The sequence below is a fragment of the Ambystoma mexicanum genome, chromosome 6p (assembly GCF_040938575.1).
Source record: "Ambystoma mexicanum isolate Mex_15411 chromosome 6p, UKY_AmexF1_1, whole genome shotgun sequence".
NCBI lineage: Eukaryota > Metazoa > Chordata > Amphibia > Caudata > Ambystomatidae > Ambystoma > Ambystoma mexicanum.
In genome coordinates this window covers 206,057,564-206,070,859 of record NC_090935.1, presented here as the reverse complement: position 1 = coordinate 206,070,859, position 13,296 = coordinate 206,057,564, and positions in this window count along the sequence as shown.

Below are 13,296 nucleotides of genomic sequence, written 5' to 3'. Positions count from 1 at the left end.
ACATGGTGCTACATCTGCCTCAGCACCACCCCTACCCCCTCCACCACCACCATTTCCCCAAGGGCCTGAAGAGGGGAACAGGAGTGAGGATACAGAGGAGGAAGAAGAGGATGACGAGAATGAGGTAGAGGAAATCCCTACTACCCGCCCTCGGCGTGAATCTTGGGTGTGGCGGTTGTTTACTGTTCATGGAAACGGTCCTAAGTCTCATGCGAACCGTGTCACCTGTAATGAGTGCAAAATGGTACTCAGTCGCGGGAAGCATGGTTCGTATAGCTTTGGGACCACTACCATGTGCTCATTCCACACTGGGGCCATTCGCAAGGTTGCACCTTGCGAGAAGCGTAGTAGGTTGATTGCCTCTACTTCATCCTCCGTTCCTGATCCTGTGACCACAAGGAACACCTCTGCGGGACAGCGTCTTCCTCAAGCTGCCTCACAGGCCATACAGAATTCTGATGACCCTTACCTTTTGAGGGTCACAGTTGTATGTGTGTACTGTGACACAGTACTCTGCAGGGGGGAGCGACTTCGGAGTGCTTTTGAGACGATCGTCTCAGAGCACCAGAAGACCTGCTCACTACCCAAATAAAACCCACTCTACATCTTCCTCTCTCAGCTCGCCCCTTCTTATCCTTTTGGTTGGTGTCCCCCTCCCTTTACCCTCCTCTCCTAGTGTGTCGTGTATAAAAAAGAACAAAAAAAATACAGAATAACAAAAATCAAAAAAAAAAATAAGGCTCTGTTCAGAGCCGCCTTTCACAGTTAAAAAATAGAAGTGAAGATACATAAAGCATAGCCATTTCCATTTCGTGAAAGTCTGCGGACGGTCCGTGAAGAGAAAAACATTGCTACCCTATTGAAACCAATGCATTTTTCTCTAACAGGAAGTGGTGGCTCTGAAAAGAGCCTTTGGGAGGTGTTTGAATGTAAAACATTTTAACTACGTAAGACGTACTTCAAAAAGAATGCTGTATTTCTAAAAAAGGTTGCAATTCATTTTGTACATTTCTCAGAAAAATCTGATTGCCAGCATAAGTAAGATGGACTCCATCTTTGCGAAAAATGTATGTACTACGAAACTAAATATTTTCATTGTTAAAAGAGTACATGCCAAAATCTCTTACGAAGGCACAAACAGCCTTATTAACATTACGCCTTGCTTTCTCCATTTGTGGACCACATGAGAAAGAACGAAGCCACACTTGTCTCTGTGCAATCCGTGAAAAAAATATTTTAGAGTTTGGAAACATGTCCATTATCTTCTGAAGTCCTTCTTTCATTGCAAATTGCAAAGAAATTCCAGACACAAGTCCTAGACTGTTCCCTCCACAATGAATTACAATTATGTCCAACCACTTCATTCCACGCACTCCATGCCAGTGCACTTCCACATGTGGGAATCCAAGATCTATAGATACTCCACAGCTTTCTGCATGCACCTTCAACCAATTAATCCACGAGTCTCCCAAAATCCATACAATCTGTGTTTTGAAACACTCAGCCATAGCTATCTGTTCTTCTCTCTGCAAAAACAATATCTGAGAAAACCTCTCCTAGCACAACACACTCACTAAACTTTACTGACCAATCCCTTGCTTCATCCAATCTCATTTCCATACCTCCCCTCCCCAAATTCCCCGGATGTAATACGCGGTGTCCTAGAACTACCGCCATGTCCGCGAACGTATCGTAACATGTACAGCCCTTCTACCATTTCGATTTCACTCTCTGTGCCATTCCCTCATTGGATGTAGCTAAGCAATCACATGACCATCAACCAATCAAATCCAATAACTCTACATGTAACTGCATCATCATAGAGCAGCACTACAAATGTACGGTGTATCTCTCGGAGTACAAGTCTCATACCGTTGACAACCACGATCTACGAGAAATACTATACAAATCTCCAATATTTCTACTTGCAGTTTGGTCCATATCCATATACATGAACAGAAAGTACAGGTTACAGGTATGCATATTTTCTACACAGTACATGAACCGACTTTTACCTTCTATAATCTGAAAAATGAATGGACGATCATTGTTTCATTGTCCTAAAATGACCTGTCACTTACAAACCTTTATATCGTTTAATTTCTTCATACACACACACACACACACATGCAAATACTATTAAACTAACATTTTTGAAATAAAATATATACACGACATATAATCACACAAAATAACATACACACTCTATGATCAAATCTCAAACAATAATATTTGTACAAACACATAATTGGTTTTAATTTTTTTCGTTTATATAAGTACTTACATACATTTATATAGGACAAGCAGACTATGACATTCACTCACTGTTACGTGCAAAAGCAGGCTATGACACATAGCTCTCAACTCACATGCTTTTGGTGGGTGTCACCCACCTTGTAAAGGACTGACTCACCCGCCAAGCCTCCTGCACACCCATTCATTCCAATGGGCGTCTGACCCGCCAAAAACAAAATCAGGTGATTTCACCCGCCTTTGCGACACACATGGTTGAGAGCTATGATGACAATGACTCACTATTACGTGGAAAAGCTTAGTTACAAGAATAGTGGTATACGTTGGTAGATTATGAATTCCACAAACCATAGTAAAGATATGTTCTTTCCTACTCTTAGTCATAATATAGTTTTAATGGTTTTCAGGAAGGCGCTGAGCATTTCAATTTTAAAAAATCTATGTCTAAAATAAAAAAAGTGCTATATAGCAACCAAATTACTAATTTCTTTCTTTTACAATTGGAGTGAAGCCCATTCTCCTGAATAGAAGCAGCCGATTTTGATATACAAAGAACAACTAAGCAGCAAACTACTCATTTTTTAAAAAAAAGTAAGTAGATTGTTACCATAATATTTGATTTATAACTCACACGCACTGTACGGTGCATTCATGGTATTTCCGTGCCTAAAAATAGAGATTCTGCACCATTCTGACCAAAAATCCCCTCCGTTTTAAACAGTGATCTCCTGTCAGAATGGCCCTCAAATTCCTATTTTTCGGCACACAAATTACCCAACTCAGCCGCTAGAATGTAGAACAAACAACTGTTTTAATTGTATAGCTTTACCTATATTATTTATTCTTCTCCACACCACCGGCTTACTTTTTCTGTTATCTGAACCCCAGTTTAGTAACACATTAATTGAAGAATACCCATCCCTGGTAATTCAACTTCCCAATTCACAATCACACACCATTACATACATCTTTATCATCTTACTCAAACAATCATGCACACAACACACATGCATTGCAGAAAACCCCAACCCATACCTTCTGTATTTTTTTCAACAGAATGCCCACCAAAAAGCAACTCCGTAGAAAGGGACGCAGAAGTAGAGCAAATGAAAAGAAAAGTCTCCAACATAAACACCCATCTATAGCAGAATTTGTAAAAAACGAAACACAACAGCTAATACAGTCATGTTGTGAAACAGAAGAAGTTTCTAGTGCAAAAACTTTGCCTCCTCTATCACAAAGTAAAACGACCCAAAAAACTATTAACAGAAAATCAACTATCACTACAAATAAAACATCTTCTATAAATCTTGATATAGTACAAAGTAAGCATACCAAGAAAAGTATATTAGCCAAAATGTTCCGTCACAAAGTCCTTCAAAATCTGATAAGAACAGGAGAGAAACCAGGTTCAACACTTCAAACCTATCGTAGGAAAGTAATCTTAGAAGCATTCATAGACTGTGCAATTCTTCTCAAAAGAAACTTATTTATTGTTTTGTTAAACAGAATTAAACCACTAACAAAACTAATAAATAAACTTTAAAAAAGACTTCTCAAAAAACGAAATGTGAACAGAAATAACTTCTTAAATATCTGTGGAGGTGAATGGAGTCACACTACAAGCACAGAACCATACTTTAATGAAGAAGCGTACAAACAAAAGCAAACAAGTACAATTGCCATACATAGCAGTGGTCGAGGTTATGAAAAAGTTAATAATGCCATAATGGAACAAGAAGTACTCCTTACAAGAATATGCCCTGAAAACTTAGATTTACCCCTCCATTCGACTGAATCAGAACATATAATTTACACATGGCCATGCACGTCAATGTGTAACATTCCCAAAAAATGTTCAAATCTTTACGCCTATTCCTCAATCAATATGTGAAAAGCAAAGACAAAATCAAAATTAAAATACCGCAAAGTATGGATGCTTGTCCAGTACGCAAGCACACAGGACTGCAAGGACATTCGTTGGCCTGCATTTCAGGAGCTACTTGCAAAACAACCTTCCATGATATCAAAAGGATATCAACACATCATGCAAGTATAAGAAATCTAGTTCATAAACTGTATTATGCAAAAGGTCCTGCTTTAGCACTAGCCAATTTAAATAACATCTTCTACATGGTACACCAAAAGAACTACTAGAAGAAATCGAGTATATACAGAAAAAATATTTTGGAAATGAAACCCACTTACAAGATGAAATAGCTGTCAACCAACTTCGTAACAAATCTGCAAATGGCAAACTTTCACTACACACTTACAAAAAAGAAATACTAAAATTTCAAAGCACTTCAGCTGAAGTACCAAACCACGTGTGTGTATGTTGCCGCAGAACGTGTTATAAAAGTAACACAAAAACTATAGACCTTTCATACAAAATAAAAGACAATGAAGATTCTAAATGGTTTGAATTAGCTCTCTACCTTATAGCAGAAAACAAATACGAAATAACTGACCCCATAATACTACCAAACTTGACAACAACCAAACTCCTTCACGTGCTATCTCAAATAACTTGGAATTACATCCACTACCAAAACTCCTTCAACAACTTAATTTATATGAGAGCATCATAATTCAAACAGTTCATCCATTTCAAGCAATAATACACCTTCAACCAAAAACTGCAAAATTACCTCCCTCTGAATTAGTGAAAGGTATTTGTGGAAAAGTAGTGTATTTACCATTTGATCTAAAAGAAAATGTGCACACTCTAGGAGTGCAACGTCCAATGCAACAATCTTTAATTATCTTGGTAAATGGAGTACCTACAAAAGACAAAAACAATTGGCACAACTGGTAGATTTACATAAAGTTAGAGAAGCCCTGGAATATCACAAAGAGAATAATGATTATTACAAAGAAATTAATATTGAAGAAAACTTGAAAGATACAACTGAAATAATTCAAGAGACACAAGAAACTGGTCAATTTGAGCTCCTAAAACCTGCTTCAATAGCAAACACTTTAGACCATTATACAATTCACCCATTGCACTATAATGACACCATAGAAGATGCACTGGAAACGTACCAACTGCGTCAAACAAAAGGATCACCAATCAGCATATGGGAAAAAAGTATAGAAGCACGTGCTTTTCCTCTACTCTTTCCTACTGGCAAAGGAGGAAGATACGATGATAGACCTGTTCAAATATCAGAATATCGCTCATTACGAATGTATTCTGAAGATCCCAGATTTCGACAAAATGTGGAATACATATTCCACCTACTCTTTGAAAGTGAACTAGCAACTTTATGTTACAGAGTTACGGAGTTGCACACATATTAAAATCAGGATCACACTTTCAAAATATGACAGCCACACAATTATTACAAAAAGTTCAACAAAAGGATGAGGTTTTACAGACAACTCTTACAAATCTATTAGCAAATATGCGAGGTACTAAAGAGTACTGGTTTCAACGCCATGGAGATGTACGTTGTATGATCAGAAACCTTGGCCCACCCACTTGGTTTGTTACATTAAGTTGCGCAGAATATGCATGGGAAGATTTACATGCTTTCCTACGCATATCAAACGAAAACGAAACAAATATAGATATACTAACACCTGGAGAACTTTGTTCTCAGGATCCTGTTAATGTTTCTAGATATTTTCACCATCGCTTCATTGCTATGCTACATTTTATTTGTAATAAAACTGTTCCTCCCCTTGGAGAAGTGCAACACTTCTTTTGGAGAAAAGAATACCAAGCCAGAGGAGCGCCACATGTCCACATGCTTTTATGGATTAAAGATGCTCCTAAATTTGGTCAAGACAGTGATGCCACTGTTTTAGTTTATTGAAAAATATGTCACTTGTGAAATTCCGTCAGAATCCACAAATAGTGATCTTCATGCAAAAATCTTACAATTCCAAAGACACAAATGTGGCAAATATTGTCATCGCAAATACAAAAACCAAGGGAAATACTACACTAAATACCGATTTGGTTTCCCTAGACCAGTTACAAATACAGGTCAAGTGAACAACCTCATGTCTTCAGTTAGACATAGTGTTAAAGGTAAGTCACCTAAAAATACATATTGCATAAAAAGAAAAGAAGAACAATATATCAATGATTACTATGAAGAGGTCTTTGCAGGAAAACACATCATTGTTTTCTGAGATCTTCTTCAATTGACACCTGTAAAAGGTGAGCCTATTTTTAAAACATTAGGACACAAACTCTGCCGTAAAACTGTTGGCAGCATTGGAAATGTCAACCTTTGGCAACATTTCCAATACAGAGAATTAACAGAAAACATGCGCCAATCTGCAGATCTCACTTATGCCAACATCTTAAAAAGTATCAGAGTTGGTATACTTTCTTGAGAAGCAGAAGCAATATTGAAAACCCGGCACATTCATGCACTTTATGGTGATAATGCATGTGCTACAGATGTTATGGAACAATTAGCCCACAAAAATGTCAATTGTATGGCCTTAATGCCAACTCTTGCAAGCTGTTTCAAATTCAATAAAATAATGTTAAGCAAAGAAATGTAACCAATTATGGAAATTAGCATCACAGACAAACTAGATGTACATGGAATGACACTACCCATGTGTGACCAAGCCACAGCAAGAATACATAGTTTAGAAAAATCAATCTCAAACACAGCAGGCTTGGAAAATATATTAAAATTATCCTTAAATTGCAGAGTAATGCTTAAACGTAACCTAGACGTGGACCAAGGACTAGTTAATGGAGCACTGGGTACAGTTGTTGGCTTTCAAACATACCCACGTGACAACAAAATTCAGTTTGTCAATATTCTCTTTGACAAACTTTCAGAAGTAAAAAGAATAGGACGCTCAACAGCTCAATTCCTTCTCTTCAAAGACATGTATGTACGCAGAGAACAATTTTCTCTAACTCTTGCATATGCAGTCACCATTCATAAATCGCAAGGTATTACTCTAGACAAAGCAATGAAGGCATGAGCTACGTAGCACTGTCACGCCTACGTACAATTGACGGTCTATTTCTAATAAACTTTGATGCAAGTAAAGTAAACGCTGATATTCCTTGCATTTTAGAATACAATAGACTTCGTTCACTATACACCCCCCATCTACAAACATATCCTGTACCACAAAAAGGAACATTTTCTAAAAGAAAACTAAATCAAACAGAAAAGCAACAGGATGTCACTGCACATCCTCCAAAGAGACTAAAAGAAACTAAAACTTCATCAAGTACCACAAGCAAAAAAGAATCAATTAGGGAAAGTAAACCAGGTACTTCTTTAAAGAAGGAAGACAAACTCTAAAAAAAGCAGTTAGATACAGAACTACCTGGACCATTTAAATTCTCAAATATAGTTGGTGTAAGTTGCTACGCAAATGTAGCAATGAATATTCTATTTCAATTACTACCAATTGTTGACAACATTTACTTACACAGTACAGACCCATTGTGTTTGCCAATGTTAGTACTTCACAGAAATGCAGCAAACAATCCTGACAACACGTATAGTGTTTTTGGAATAAGACGACAATTGGACTACTGTGCTGGAATGGTGAAATTCACTATAAACTCACAAGAATTTCTAATGTACTTACTATTAGTGCTGGAAAACAAAAACATACCTATAAATGAAATCTTCCAGATTTCATACATGTGGAAACATACATGCACTCTCTGCAACAATGTGACACAAGAACAAATCCCCATTGAGCGCTTTGTCTATATATCAATACCTAATTGTGAATCCGTTCCATTTCAGCAACTTGTACAAAATGCAAACCACGGTAGATTATGTTCTACCTGCAATTCGGATAATCGCTCCACGTTACTAATACAAACACATAGTAAATACATAATACTAATGCTTCTACGTTACAATGCAGATGGTACGAAAAACAACTGCAAGCTGACTGGATTCACATATGGTCAAATTTCACTTGGTAGGAAAACCTTCACAACAATACGTACAATCTACTAATCTACCACGCAGGAGCCACAACCAACTCAGGGCACTACACTGCATATATAAAAAAAAAGATGTGGATGGTTTGAATGTAATGATAGTACCGTTCCTCAAAGCAGAGATTACCAGCTAATCTTACAAACGCGTATTTAATGTTCTTAAAACCAAAATTTGATGACTGAACTGTACTTAGACTTTAACTACACTTGTAGTAAAAAAATATAAACTATCACAATATTTCAAAACCTAACTGTCCAAAGATTCTACAACAACTAATCAGATAAATTAATACCACCCAAATAGAGCAAAAAATAGACAGTTAGAATACGCCAATTGGTATCTAACTGGCCCAAAATTTACAAATATGCAAACAGATAAATCAATACCACGAAATTATATCAAAACATAAACGGTTAGAATACGCCTATTGGTATCTAACTGGGCCAAAATGTTACAATATCCAAACAAATACCTAATATCTTACTGCTCACAAAAACTGGAACAATCCAATGCATAAAGCATTAGGCAGAAAGAACAAGTAAACGTGGAAAGCAAACAAATAAATAAACTGTAGCATAACAGAAAAAGGTTTTTTTTTTTTAATCCAACATGGATTTTTTTTTTTCCCACAGACCCAATGATTTTAGCAGCAAACACAGAAACTTTGCACATTGCACAGTACTCTGGTTTGTAATCTACTAAATATGAGGGTCAATAAAAAGAAGAAAATGTTGATTGTACAATGTAATAAGTCATTATAAAATACTAATACTAACATGCTATTTTCTTTTATTACAGAAATGAACAAGAAAAACATGGACTCCCGTTACTAAACCAAATAGTACGTATAACAAGATAAATACAACCATCGCAGCATATCACACCCATACAAGCTTATAACATTGATCCTTATAAATTAGTTTTTGACCCAAAGTTAAAAGCCACTATGGGTGTGATATGCTGTGGTGGTTGTGGCCAGGGCATACACTCTTGTTATGTCCGCGGACATGGGGAAGGTCCTAGGACACATTCAACTTGCCAGAGGACAATACAAGCAGCGTCCTCAGGACACCCCCATTTTCCTTATGTACAAACATTTCTGGACACTGCGATTGTTCTTAAAACATTTTCACCTTGCCAACGAACAATACAGACAACTTCTCCAGGACACCCCCTGCAAACATTCCAAGACCCCACGAGTGTTCTTAGAACACTTTCAAGTTGACACTGATTCCATTCTGTTTATTTACGAACATTCCAGAACAGCCGTGTTGTCCGCAGACAAATCGAACACAACAAAAGCATCTAGCACATACATAAAATACAACTTTGAACCTATCTCATACTCCCCCATCCTCCCCAAAGACTTCTACACACCAACACACTCTACTAAATACACATTTTGAACAAACTTTCACCGCGCTGTCCGCGGTCGTCCGCAAATGCAAGATGGCGGGCGCGACAGAAAATCTGACGTGCATCACGCACCACGCCACCCAATCAGCGAACACGTTGCATGTCCGCGGACATGACGCAAGCCGCTGTGCCAATCGGGGTGTAGTCCGCGGAGCGAACAGGGAAGTCCGTCCGCGAAGCGAACACAGATATCACACATTTATTTGCCTTACATTGTGGTCATTTTTTTAAGAACTACTGGAGGAATTTACACCAAATTTGCAAAAGCACGCTTTCGGGACCAGGCCGCCTCTCCTGCTGCAAATTTGGTGTAAATCCGTCCAGCGGTTCGGGCTTTAGCCGTGCGCAAAGTCTTTTCCCATTCTGTCTATTGGAAAAAAAAAAGATTTGGGACCCCCCCTATAACTTTTCCCACCCTTGACGAATCCTCACCAGACTTTCCTAAAAAAATTCAGAGTGGGCCATATACTTTTTTTGCAAAGTTTGGTGAGGATTCGTCCAGGGGGAGCGGAGTTATAAGCCACCCAAAAAAGGTGCTCTTCCTATGGAAACACCAACTTAACCATAACTACATGACCGCTACCCTATATATATATATAGGGCAGCAGTCACCCAAATGGTGACAATACAATTCAGAAATAAGCAAAGCAATTGATATTAATGCAGAATAGAAACACAGGAAAAAGAACAGTTGTGTGTTGTGTTGTGCACAGATAGTATTTAGGTTAGAGTCCCCCTGCAAAGTTGTGTTTAAATACAAATGAGCAATCCTACACCAATGTGAGTAATCATCGGGTATTCAGGAGTAAAAGACAAGATTTAAAGTTTATAGGCAATCCTCCCTCCCAAACAAGAGTGAAAACCTTATTTTGGCAAATGACAGGTGAAAATGGCTTTGTGAAATACTGCAAAAGGGTGCAAAAATACTTAAATGGAGACAAGTTCTAAAGAAAGCAACACTAATCAGGTCCTAACATATATGAGCTATAATATAAATAACAATACACACTTCAGATTAGGATGGGATGGAAAAACACTTTGAAATGGGGAAATGACACGTGTAAACTTGTGCATTTGGCAAATTCATGGCAAACTTTTACTATGCGATATTGAAGGACAATGGGTCAAATACATGGTTGTGATGTTTTTAATTGTGGATGTAGCTAAGGATGTTAGGTATCAGTGAGAGTTGAAATTTCGTTTCTATCTAAAACTGTAGGAGTTATAGAGGTTTTAGTGAGAGGGGTTTTTACAAAATAGGCTTGAAAATGAACACAGAAATGCGCTTTTGAAAATGACAGATGCGTTTGATTACACTATATTATGACTATGAAAAAGAGAATGCTACATATGGATCTTACAGTCACATGATCAGTGTAACCCATCCCGTTGTGGATACTCCACTTCTTCCTGGGATTTACTTTAGTTATTCAAAATCATTAGGGAGTTATGGTTTTGGAACACCGGTGAGGCAATCAGCGCAAGAAGGATTCTAACAATACTGGAGTTCTGAATTAAAGATGGGATAGGTTGAGATAGGGATAATACCATGCAGGTATACTATGGGTCACTGTTCTTCCTGTTAATACTTACAGAAGAAGTTATTAAATTGGATCATCAGCTTTGGTCAATGAATTGGATCTGGTCTACCAGTAGCAGGGCACCTCTAGAGGGATTGGATCAGCAAGGCGGTTCTGGTCTATTCGGACTTCACCTCAGACTGGATTTGGAAAGGCCCCTTCTGGTTACTGGACACGGTAGATAGCAGGATCTAAGTTTTCAGCGGGCAAGCCTTAATGGTAGCAAGCCAAGCTGAATCAGAAATAAATCCCTTCAAGTTTGGGATGTTTGCAATTGGGTCAGGCTAGCAATAATTGTGCAATGCTAGAGTCTGGATTCTGCAAATAAATCTGGATCTTTCAAAGAATTCTGGAGTCAGCTACAAGATGAAGAGTTCTGGAATAAGGTGCTGCACAGACATATGGGTGGGTTCTGGAAGCAGTCTGTTCTGGAAGCTGTGTTCTCCTATGTGTAGTGAAATTCCTATATTTATCCATTACAAAGTTTATGGCATTAGCAGAACTTAATGTACATGTCTACCATTATGTACCCTCATAAAATTGGACACATATACTTTATATCCGATTATCTACATTTACATCCACTTCCCATCTTTGTGAGAGCTGTGTTGGTCCTTCTATGGATTTCTATCAATTTTACCCATAGTACTTTGGATTCATCATTTCTAATTTGATACATCTCTGGGCGCTTATCAGTGGATCGTGTACATACAATTGTAAGTTTGCAACATTAATAGTTTTGCCACAATCAGACATTTTTCATAACTTTGGTCCCTTAAATGGTATGAGTTTCCTCAATGTCTTCAAATCACAAGGCTGGAATTAGTTTAATGTTTACCAAGTTTTAGATGTATCCCTCTTCAGGTTGCTTAGTAAAAGAGTCTTAAACTTTAATCAAAAATAAAGGATTTCACACCAAAGTCCTCCTGTGTAACCTCCCCTTTTCAGGCAGCAGCTGTCCAGTCCTTTGAAGTTCACTGAGACACCTCCTACACATCCTACACCTCCTTGTAGAGGTCAATTCTTAGCCTGTCCTTTGTTCTTTGGTCAGCCAGCAGACGAATGTCTCATGCGGCCCCATTGTGTGCTTGCTGGCATTATGCGGGCACCATTAACAGCCATTAGCCTTCCTTTTCTCAAGGGAGTGTCCGGCGTAGATGTCAGATTTCCCAGGCCAGGCTGTCAGATCAGAATTACAAAGTGGATTGGCCCCAAACTGGGCTCTTTGACATTAAAGTCTGTTCATTTCCCATATAAAATATAAGCACAGTTTATAAAGGATTTAAACATTTTAATAGAATTAGCCATTCACAAACATGCTTGAAATAGTGGATTTTGCAATTATTTAAGAAAATGAAAATACATTTAAATGGGTTTGACAGCTAATTTCCTTAATCAACTGTCAGACAGGGAGGCCTGGATTCCTCTGACTGCCTGGAGAATCCATGATTTCAGCAAACTTTCCTTTCCATAATTCTCTAGGAAAATGCCTGAATTTTTAAGGGCATTTTCGGATTAGGCCCTTTTGTGGCCTTGTTTCAGGTGACAGATGACAGATGTGATTCCTGCTTTTACACCACTTTACCTGTGTATGTGGCAGGGCGTGCAGCTCTTTTGGTGGTTTTTGAACTCTGCGCAATTTTGCAGATTTAGTGCACACAAGGGGTTATTGCCTCCATTTTTGGCAGTTTTCTTTCCCCATTGGCAAAGGGGTGCAGTATGGCTCATTGGCGTGGATAAAAATACTCCACATGATGATGACCAACCATCTCCTCCTCAACCCTAGAAAAACAGAAATCCTAGTATGCAGTAAAATTGCTCTACTTCCACCATCTATACCTGGCCTCACACTCTAGGCCCCTGAAACCCACACAACAACTTCCACTCTGGTAAAAATCCTCAGATGCACGCTGGACTCAAATCTATCCCTCTCCCAACACATATCCAGAACCTGCTTCTTCCACCTTTGCATCCCCAGGCAAATCTTCCTGTACCTCAGCTACCCACAATAGATCATGCAAACTGCCTTTATCTAGGTGCACTGGCTTTCCAACCTAGGAAAATCCAAAGAGTACACAATGCTGCTACCTGTC